Genomic DNA, 9,358 nt, shown 5'->3' with positions numbered 1-9,358 from the left:
CGTTACCATAGAGACGGCGCGCTGCCCCGCTCCCCGGGCTGGGAATAGGGGATAGGGCGGGGCGGACGTGGTCCGAAATCGGCGGCGATGACGTCACGGGGCGCGGTTTGGGGGTCTGCTCGGGACGGGTTGGGGGCTGAGCTGCTGTAGAGGAGCTCTGCAGGGAAACATGGTGGGGGTCAGCGGTCCGAGCGTGAGCCAGCAGCGTGGCCTGAAGGGCCGATGGGAACTTGGGGTGCATTGCATGGGGTGGGGCAGGGAGGTGCACTTGGCCTTGTTGAACCTCATCCCGTTTACCCCTGCCCAGCGATCCAGCTTATCACGATCAAACGAAATGGGCCCCAGTACCGACCCCTGGGGGACAGCACTTGTAAAGGGTCGCCAGCTGGACTTAACTCCATCAACCTCAACCCGCTGGGCACGGCCCTCTTGCCACTTCCTTACCCAACAAAGTGTATTCCCGTCCAGGCCACGTTTCCCCAGGAGAATACTGTGAGTGACCGTTGTTCACCGAAGTCTAGGTAGACTTTGTACAAGCCCAGCACCTCTGCGCCCTAATCACGGGCCTCAGCCACGCTCAGCACAGAGATCACAGAGCGTCCGCAGCCGCCGCTCTGAATTCCAGCCCCATCGTTTCTGGCCTTTTAAAGCTCCCCGATGCTGCTGGACCATATTTGGGCAACGAAGGTTGAGCAGAAGTTGAGAACGCAGCAGAGCCGATCCTCCCCGGCCTCGTGGAGACGCTGCACCGCGCAGGGCCGGCGCGTGGGGTGTGGTTTTTTTTTTTTCCATGCACGGCTCCTAAGCAACACGAGTAAACAGAAAACGTTTCGCAAGCTCCTTGCCACACTTTGGTCTATAATTATCTTTCACATCAGAGCTCTCAGGGCCGCCGGCCTACCAGATTTTGCAGGATCTTTTGAGTTCTGTTTCCATTCGTCTGCTCCTTCTCACGCGCTGCCGCTCGGGGTTATGTTCCCCAGGTGTTGGTGCAGTGCTCTCGATGGCTGTTTATATTCCACACACTTGTGAGCTCTGTTGTTTGCACGGGGCCTTATAGCTTGCCCCAGAAGGCGGCCAGATCTCCTTCGCACCTAAATTCTGCTGAGGGGAAGAACGCGGTGCTGGGGTGGGACAGAGGTGACATCCGTGGCTCCACCTGTCAGCACGACTCAGAAATGGCATCCAAGCCGCAGCTCGGCCATCCTGACACGAGCTCTGAGGACAACAGCAACCCTACACCACCGAAGTCTTCCTTGCTGTGAGCTTTGGGCTTCTGGGAGCAAGTCTGCATCCCTTGGGCTTTGTCATCAAACCTCAAACCCAGCCCTCCTCAAAACAGTGCTTCAAACGAGGAGACAAACGAAGTCCGGTGCGATGTGGTGCTACAAAGGACAGCTCTGTAGCTCCCGATGTGCAAATCGCTTGCCTTCAGCGGTCGCGGCTCTTCGAGCTGTGGGGTGAATGCTCACAGCGGCCTCATTTTGCACAGATGTGAAACACAAACGAAAGAAGTGAGGCTAGTGCTCACCGGACCCAAGGTTCTGAAGGCGCAGTTCCTTAAGCTCAATCCAAAGCAGAGAGAGCTCTGAGGTCTCGGGATAGAATAGCAGCTGTGTGTCTTTGATAACTAGCAGAGCTGGTGCCGATGTACCTCACTCCTTCTTCCTGCTCGTGACATCCCAAATGCTCCGCGGTGAGACCAGGTGGACAGAAAACTGCGCTGGTTTAGTACGAAACAACAGCAATTGAATCCCCTCCTCGGGGGTCTGGAGGAATCAGGACCGCCTGGATAGCTGCCATCCCTGTGCCATCAGAATGCTGTAGAAGCTCGTTGTCCTGTAACAGGATTCACTCGGATGGTTTTTATCCTTGTTAGCGGCCAAGAAAGTGTTTGTTCCCATCCCGGGGCCCATCGCCTTCAAGCAGTGATGGTGAAAAAATGGAGGCGTACACTGGGGGTTTTCCCAATTTAGTGTGCTTAGCTATGGGGGAGAACATCACAGACCCCCGTGACATCCCAGGGCAACCCCAGGTCCTGTCCCCAATCCCTGTGCACCATCCCCAGGTCCAGGACCATCCCCTGGGCCCTGTCTTCCTCTTGTGAGCCCCCTCTGCCCCACTTAAGCCCTCCTCCCCCCATTCCCTCACATCACCCTATACCCTCATGCTGTACCCCCCCCAAGTCCACTCACAGCCCCCAAAATCTCCTCTTGACCCCCTTAGGCTGTGACCACCTTCACGTCCCTCCATCCCTCATGCTGCACCCCCCCAAAAATCCCCTCACACCTCCCTATACCCTCTCACTCATGTTGTGCACCCCTAAATGCCCTCACATCTACCCCATACTCTCACACCCCTCAAGCTGTACCCCCCCAAATCCCCTCACATCCCCCTTACCTTCACAATCCTTCAAGCTGAGCCCCCCAAATCCCGTCACGACCCCTCATACTCTCACCCCCCTCCTCAGACTGACCCCCCCCCAAATCCCTCACATCCCCCCATACCCTCATACCCCTCAAGCTGAGACCCCCCCAAATCCCCTCACATCCCCCATACCCTCACACCCCTCAAGCTGAGCCCCTCACATCCCCTTATACTCTCACCCCCCTCCTCAGACTGAGCCCCCCCAAATCCCTCACATCCCCCCATACCCTCACACCCCTCAAGCTCACACCCCTCAAGCTCATCCCCCCCCCCACATCCCCTCACATCCCTCATCCCCTCACATCCCTCATCCCCTCACTCTAACCCCCCCCCCATTCCCCCCCCCCATTCATCCCTCTCCCCGCCCTCCCTCCCTCTCCCCGCCCCCTCCCGCCCTTCCCCTCCTCCCCCCCCCCCTCCCGCGCGGCGTTGGCCAGCCCCGGGGCCGCCGCCATTTTGGAGTCCTCCTCTCTCCCGCCGCCCGCTGTCAGCCGGGCCGTCGCCGTCGGCCGCGGCCCTATGCCCGCGGGGCCGTCGCAGGCAGGCAGCGCCTCACCGCGGGCCGGAGGGCGGCGTCGGACCCCCGGCAGCAGGTGAGAGACCCTCGGCGGGGCCCGAGCCGAGCTGTCACCGGGCCGCGGCCTGCGCGCTTCGCCTCTCCTCGGTCCCCCCCCCTCTCTCCCCCCTCCGCCCCGAATGTTAACCCGGGGCTGCGTGCGCTGCTCCCGGAGCTCCGTTCTGCTGCGGGAGCGGGGCCCGTGTGCGGGAGCGGGGCCCGTGTGCGGGAGCGGGGCCCGTGTGCGGGAGCGGGGCCCGTGTGCGGGAGCGGGGCCCGTGTGCGGGAGCGGGGCCCGTGTGCGGGAGCGGGGCCCGTGTGCGGGAGCGGGGCCCGTGTGCGGGAGCGGGGCCCGTGTGCGGGAGCGGGGCCCGTGTGCGGGAGCGGGGCCCGTGTGCGGGAGCGGTGGCCGTGCCGGCGCTCAGTCCCGAGTAGGAAGTGAAACGGGGGCACCCGGAGCCGGGCTTGGGTTGGGATGGAGCGGAGTTGAGGAGCTGCGGGGGTTCCGTCGGTTGTCTGGAAGGAGAAAAGGTGCGGTTTCATGGTTTGGCTCTTTAAAACGGCTCCGGTTTATGGGTTGTAATACCCCTCCCTCCCACGACACCCTTCCCCTCCCCCAGCAGCACCCTTCCCCCCCTCCCCCCCAGCACCCCAGCAGCACCCTTCCCCCCCTCCCCCCCAGCAGCACCCTTCCCCGGCTGGAGGGGATAATTCAGCCCTTTGAGGACTTCTTTTTGGGGTGAGGGTGTAATAAACTCGGAGACTTTCCCCCCTCAGTGCTTAAAGGCAGCGGTCTGCCCAGACGCTTCCGTGCTGAAATATATATTCCCACTAATAATAACGCAGTAATCCCTGGTGTGGTGGCATAGCGACCTGGTAAGGCAGGTGAGATTTTGGGGCAGGCGATGGGGCCGTGGTGATCTGTGCCCGGTGTGGGTGATCCCAGTGAACGCTGGAGGTGTCAGAAGGTTTGGGTGAGGAGGAAATAGTTTGAGGTTGCTTGTCGTGTGCTTGCTGTGCACAGCGTTGCTCGGGCAGCTTTTATGGGTTGCTCTGCCGGTGTGGGGCGACAGGGTGAGGTCCTGTGTGCAAAATGTGGGGCCGAGTGGGCTCTGTGGGGTGGGGTGGGAGGTGCTGGGGCAGCACTCGGGGCCTCATCCGTCCTGCAGACCCGTGGAGAAGGCAGAGAGGGGAGCACCGGAGCCGCGGTTGTGTTGTGGGGGGGGATGGGCTGGATTTCTGAGTTCATAGTTGAGCCGTTCGGAGGCAGTGGGATAGAAGTGAACGAGGGAGGGAGCTATCTTTGGAAACACGGTGCTTTGAGCATCTTCAGGCAGCGAGCTTTGAAAATGCAACGCAGGGAACTCCGCGTCTCCGTCGCTGCTGGGATGGATGGGGCCCGACTGGGACAGATGGATGGATGGACAGATGGACTCCCCAGGTAGCACAGCACTCCTGAGCTGGAGGTGGGAACGTTTCCTTCTGTCTCTCCTCGTGAGGGAGATTGTCCCAGGCTCGTGCTGCGTGGAAGGAACGCTTCCTTCCATGTTTGCTGCTGGCGTTTATGGCCTGTCAGCTGAGGTGTCAAAGAAAAAGCAAAACTCTGCCTTTCCCACGGGTGTGAGAGCAGGACTTCAGCACAACAAAGTGTCCCACCTGAGAGGGGACTTTTAGTTTTCTTCTGCTGAATGAGGCCTGCGAAGCACGAGTGGAAAAGCTGCAGGTTGTGCGTTGCAGAAAACGATATCATCGAGCAGTGTGTGCTTCCTGAGCACAGGGACTGAGCCTGAAGGGTGGGAGCTGTGCTCTGGAGGAGCAGCGTTGTGCTCCCAGCCCTGCTGCTCCCAGCTCTGCTGGTAGGGTGGCACGTTTCTGTCCACCTTTAGGTTTTGTGGATGTTGGGAATCCGTTGTTACCTCCACGTGAAATCCGCAGAGCATCGGGGTAAGAACGGGGCCTCTGAGTGACCAACAAAGGAAGCTGTGTGTCTTCTTTCGGTGTTTTTAGAAGCAAAAGTGTATTGTTAGTTTTGGTCCACGCTCTGATTCTGCGCTGCTTGTTTCTTTAATTGGTGCCTTCCTCCTTCCCCTCCCCGTGTTCCTCCCACTCCCCCCCCCCCCCCCCCACTCCTTGTTTTGATCTGCTGAGGCAGCCAGCAGTGCAGCGGCCAATATTGACATTATTCTTACATGCCTTGGCTATTTTTACCTGCGTGTTAACTCTGGCGTGGGGGGGGCAGAACACAAAGCGAGCTTTCATCACCAAGGTGAAAAATAGCAGGTTAGGAAAGCTGGGATGCCTTGCAGAATTGGGGTGCCACACATCACGTGCAGAGGTCAGACCTGGTCTGCAGGTTGCAAGCAAGTGACATCACTGATTAGAAACACTGACGTTGGGAACTGTACAGAAGGGGAAACCGGAAGGCGTGAGAAAATATCATTGTGGTTAAAGAGCTAAGTTCGAGGAGGTATTTCAGCCAAGAGGCAGAGAGCTGTGGGCTGCTTCCTCACCTGAGCAGGAGGAGAAACTTGGGCTGCCTCAGTTGTGGTTGGTGGCACTGGGAGTGCTGGGGGTGCCTGCAGTGAGGAGAGAGGGAGTGCAGCATTTCAGCTTCAGCCTTTGTTTTGTTTTCCTGGGTAGGAGAGCACGTCTGATGGATGTGCCCTGAAGTTTTCTGGCCAACGTCTTCGCTTCCCATCGGTGTTTTTGGTTTCTGGCAGAACCTGTGGGTTGCTTCAGCCTCTTACTTCCACGTGGGGCAGGTGAGGGAGGTTGTGCTTCCAGAGTTGCTTATTGATCCATTTTATTCCTCCAGGAGATCCTCGGGCATCCCATTTAATGCCGTTCTTCTCTCTTGAAGCAGATTTTACAAGGCAGATTGAGGCCGTAAGCTCTCAGGCTGGAAACAGGGCAAGGGGGAAAGGCTTGAAACGAATAGAAGGGAGATTGGGGTCGGGTGTGAGGGGGAAGTCCTTCACCCCAAGGCTCAGAGCTGTGCGTGCCCCATCCCTGGAGGTGCCCGGGGCTGACGGGAGAATGCAAGGAGGGAGAGGAGGAAGAGAGCAGGTCTCTCAGTGTGGATTTAAATAAGGTGTGGTCCTCATTTGATTAATCCGAGTTTGCAGCGTGTTCTTACTTTGTTCCAGGCCCGTGTTGGAAGGCTGATCCCATGGTGCTGCAGGTTGGCAGCAGCAGAGCTAAGTCTGTGTTGTGTTAAAGCGCACCGAGTGCAGCAAGCAGCGAATCAGGTCGTCCTCACAGAGCCCTGGCACTTCAGCTGACTGAAGAGTTGGGCTGATTAATTGACATTCATCACCTATAGAGTAAATATCAGCAATCCTGTTTGGATCTCACCAACAGCATGTACTGGTCCGGGTTGGGGGATGAGCTGCTGGTAAGGAGCTCTGAGGAGAGGGAGCTGGGTGTCCTGGTGGATGACAGGTTGGCCATGAGTCAGCAGTGTGCCCTGGTGGCCAAGAAAGCCAATGGGATCCTGGGGTGCATTTAAAAAAGAGCGTGGCCAGCAGGTCGAGGGAGGTGATGCTCCCCGTCTACTCTGCCCTGGTGAGGCCTCACCTGGAGTACTGTGTCCAGCTTTGGGTTCCCCGGTACAAAACAGGCAGGGATCTGCTGGAAGGAGTCCAGCAGAGGGCTACAAAGGTGATAAAGGGCGTGGAGCACCTCCCTTACGAGGAAAGGCTGAGAGAGCTGGGGCTGTTCTGGAAAAAGAAGGCTCAGAGGGGATCTGATCCACGTCTATAAACACCTAAGGAGCAGGAGGTAAAGGGATGAGGCCGGATTCTTCTCAGCGTGGTGATAGGGCGAGGGGAAATGGCCACAAAGTGAAGCATAGCAAGCTCTGCACAAATGTGTGTGGGATCTTCTTCACAGTGCAGTGATGGAGCACTGGAGCTGCACAGAGAGGTGGTGGGGTCTCCTTCTCTGGAGACATCCAAAACCCACCTGGATGTCTACGTGTGCAACCTGGAGCTGCTTTGGCCAGGGGGGTTGGACTCGATGATCTCTAGAGCTCCCTTCCAACCCCTACAATTGTGTGGTGGTGTGTGCTTGCTGGCTGCTCTGGCAGGGACACGAGGAGCTCCTGGAGCAGTGTGAGTTGTGAGTCAAGGAATGCAACGTGCCATTGTTGGATGTCAGGGGTGTCAGTGAGGCCAAAGGTTCGTGGGTGTGGAGCGTGTGGGTGCTATACCTCTCTGACTGAGAGGAGAAAGCACAGATCAGTGTGTGATGGCCTGATTGGTGTTCAGGGGCACTACAGTAGGACACAGTGCTTTGACTGTTTGAAAGCTGGTGCTGGTGGTGCACCTGAAGCCTCCAGGCCTCAGAAGTGCAACAGGAAACGAAGAGTTTGCAAACGCCGCAGTGCTTCCTTTGCGGCGTTGCCTAACACACCGTGTGCAATGGCAAGTTGCAGGAAATGCCAGCAGGTTATTTCTCAGCTCATCGAGTGGTTGCTGTCCTGAGCACCTTCAGGAGCTGCCATTGGGCTGCATTCAAACACACTGACAGCGTGAGTGCATCAGAGCAGCCAGGAGCAGGTGAGCAGAGCGGGCAGCCCTGGACGAGATGGGAATCAGTGCTGACCTGGGACCAAAATCACTCTGGTGGTATGTTCAATTTAATTAAAAACGTAACATTTAAAGGAGAGAGAGAGCTGTGCAAGTGTTGTCCTTAGCGTGGGGCAGGGCGCCAATTAGGAGGCTGCTCCTCGAGATAGCGAGACGAGGGTAATGTCAGTGATCAAAACAAAGTGCTGCTTGATAGCATCTCTCTATTAGGGAACTTCAGAAGCGTGGAATCGTTAGAAGTAACTCTTAATTTTGTGTGTGTGTTTGTACAGCAGGCCTTCATCGTTGCTTGCCTGCAGCAGCTTATTCAAAGAAGGAACAATCCCTTCCCATGCTGATGGGACCTGATTTTCTCGTGGCGTTTGTGACTTGCTCCAAACCTAGGTCGTCCTCTGCTCGTCAATTAGATGCTAAGAGCTGATGCAGGGATTAATTGACATCCCTGGTTCCGAAGGGGAAAGCAGAAACGGGCTCTTGGCTAGCAGGTGAAATACTATTTTAGTTAAGAATAATTGTTGTCCAGTAATTATAAGTGTGTCTCAGTAACTGTGGATCAGCTCAGACCTGGTGGTCTCTGGGAGCTGAACCACCTCTCATAAAACCCTGGACCCCCAGAGCTGTGGGGGTGGGAAGGGACCAGTGCAGCTCCCCGAGTGCACCCCCTCCTCTTAGCACCCCCTTAAGACCCCAAGACCCTTCCAGGACCCACCCCCAGATGTCTGAGGTTCCCCTTTCCACCCCCCCAGGATCCCCTTAAGACCCCAAGACCCTTCCAGGACCCACCCCCAGATGTCTGAGGTTCCCCCTTCCACCCCCCCAGGACCCCTCTTTTCTCCTTGTTGTCCTTCATCTCCACACTGATGTCCTGGATCTGAGGAGCAGTGGGGTGGGGAGAGACTCTTGTAGTCAATGTAATGTGAGACCCCTAAGGTGGGCTTAGAGACCCCATGCTCAGTGTAAGGACCCCCCCCCAGTGGGCTCAGGACCCCTGTGATGGGCTCTGAGACCCCCACAATGGACTCAGGTCTTCCTCATGTGCTCTGGGATCCCCACATTGGGGGCAAGACCCCCAAGTTGGGCTCCTGGACCCCCACAATGGGCTCAGGACCCCTGTGATGGACTCTGAGACCCCCACAATGGACTCAGGTCTTCCTCATGTGCTCTGGGATCCCCACGTTGGGGACGAGACCCCCAAGTTGGGCTCCTGGACCCCCACAATGGGCTCAGGACCCCTGTGATGGGCTCTGAGACTCCCACAATGGACTCAGGTCTTCCTCGTGTGCTCTGGGATCCCCACGTTGGGGGTGAGACCCCCAGGGTGAGCTCCTAGACCCCCACAGTGGGCTCAGGACCCCTGTGATGGGCTCTGAGACCCCCACAATGGACTCAGGACCCCTGTGATGGGCTCTGAGACCCCCACAATGGACTCAGGACCCCTGTGATGGGCTCTGAGACCCCCATGGTTGGTGTGAGACCCCCACAGTGGACTCAGGTTTTCCTCATGTGCTCCAGGATCCCCACGTCGGGTGCTTCCACCGCTGCCCGTGGGCCTCAGTGAGGAGAGGCTGCTGCTCTTGGAGGTCTTTTCCGACCTTGGTGATTCTAGGATGTGTTCCCAGTGCTGAGGCCATGCCAGGAGCTGTGGGCCGGTGGCAGTGAGGCCCTGGCACTGCTGCCCAGATCTGTGGGTGCCCCATCCCTGCAGCTGCCTGAGGCCATGGATGGGACCCTGGGCAGCCCACAGCGGGGGCTGACCTTGGTGCTGGGGGTGGAGAAAGGTGGGGCA

At 57.9% G+C, this 9,358-nt stretch overlaps 1 protein-coding gene across 2 annotated transcripts in view; it reads left to right on the top strand.

The window, feature by feature from the left end:
- Positions 1-2,863: 2,863 nt before the first annotated feature.
- The window catches only part of PPP6R2 (protein phosphatase 6 regulatory subunit 2), a 58,917-nt gene continuing 52,422 nt past the window's right edge, over positions 2,864-9,358 (top strand). For both annotated transcript variants that reach the window (XM_065743856.1, XM_065743854.1), the window contains exon 1: positions 2,864-3,020. The gene's annotated coding sequence lies outside the window, so the exon portion shown is untranslated. The remainder of the gene's footprint in view (positions 3,021-9,358) is intronic.

Source organism: Cyrtonyx montezumae, unplaced genomic scaffold, assembly GCF_038088225.1.
Source record: "Cyrtonyx montezumae isolate F1298 unplaced genomic scaffold, pur_monq_1.0 scaffold_3, whole genome shotgun sequence".
Lineage (NCBI taxonomy): Eukaryota > Metazoa > Chordata > Aves > Galliformes > Odontophoridae > Cyrtonyx > Cyrtonyx montezumae.
The sequence above is the reverse complement of the archived record's forward strand: the minus strand, read 5'-3'. Positions and strand labels throughout refer to the sequence as shown.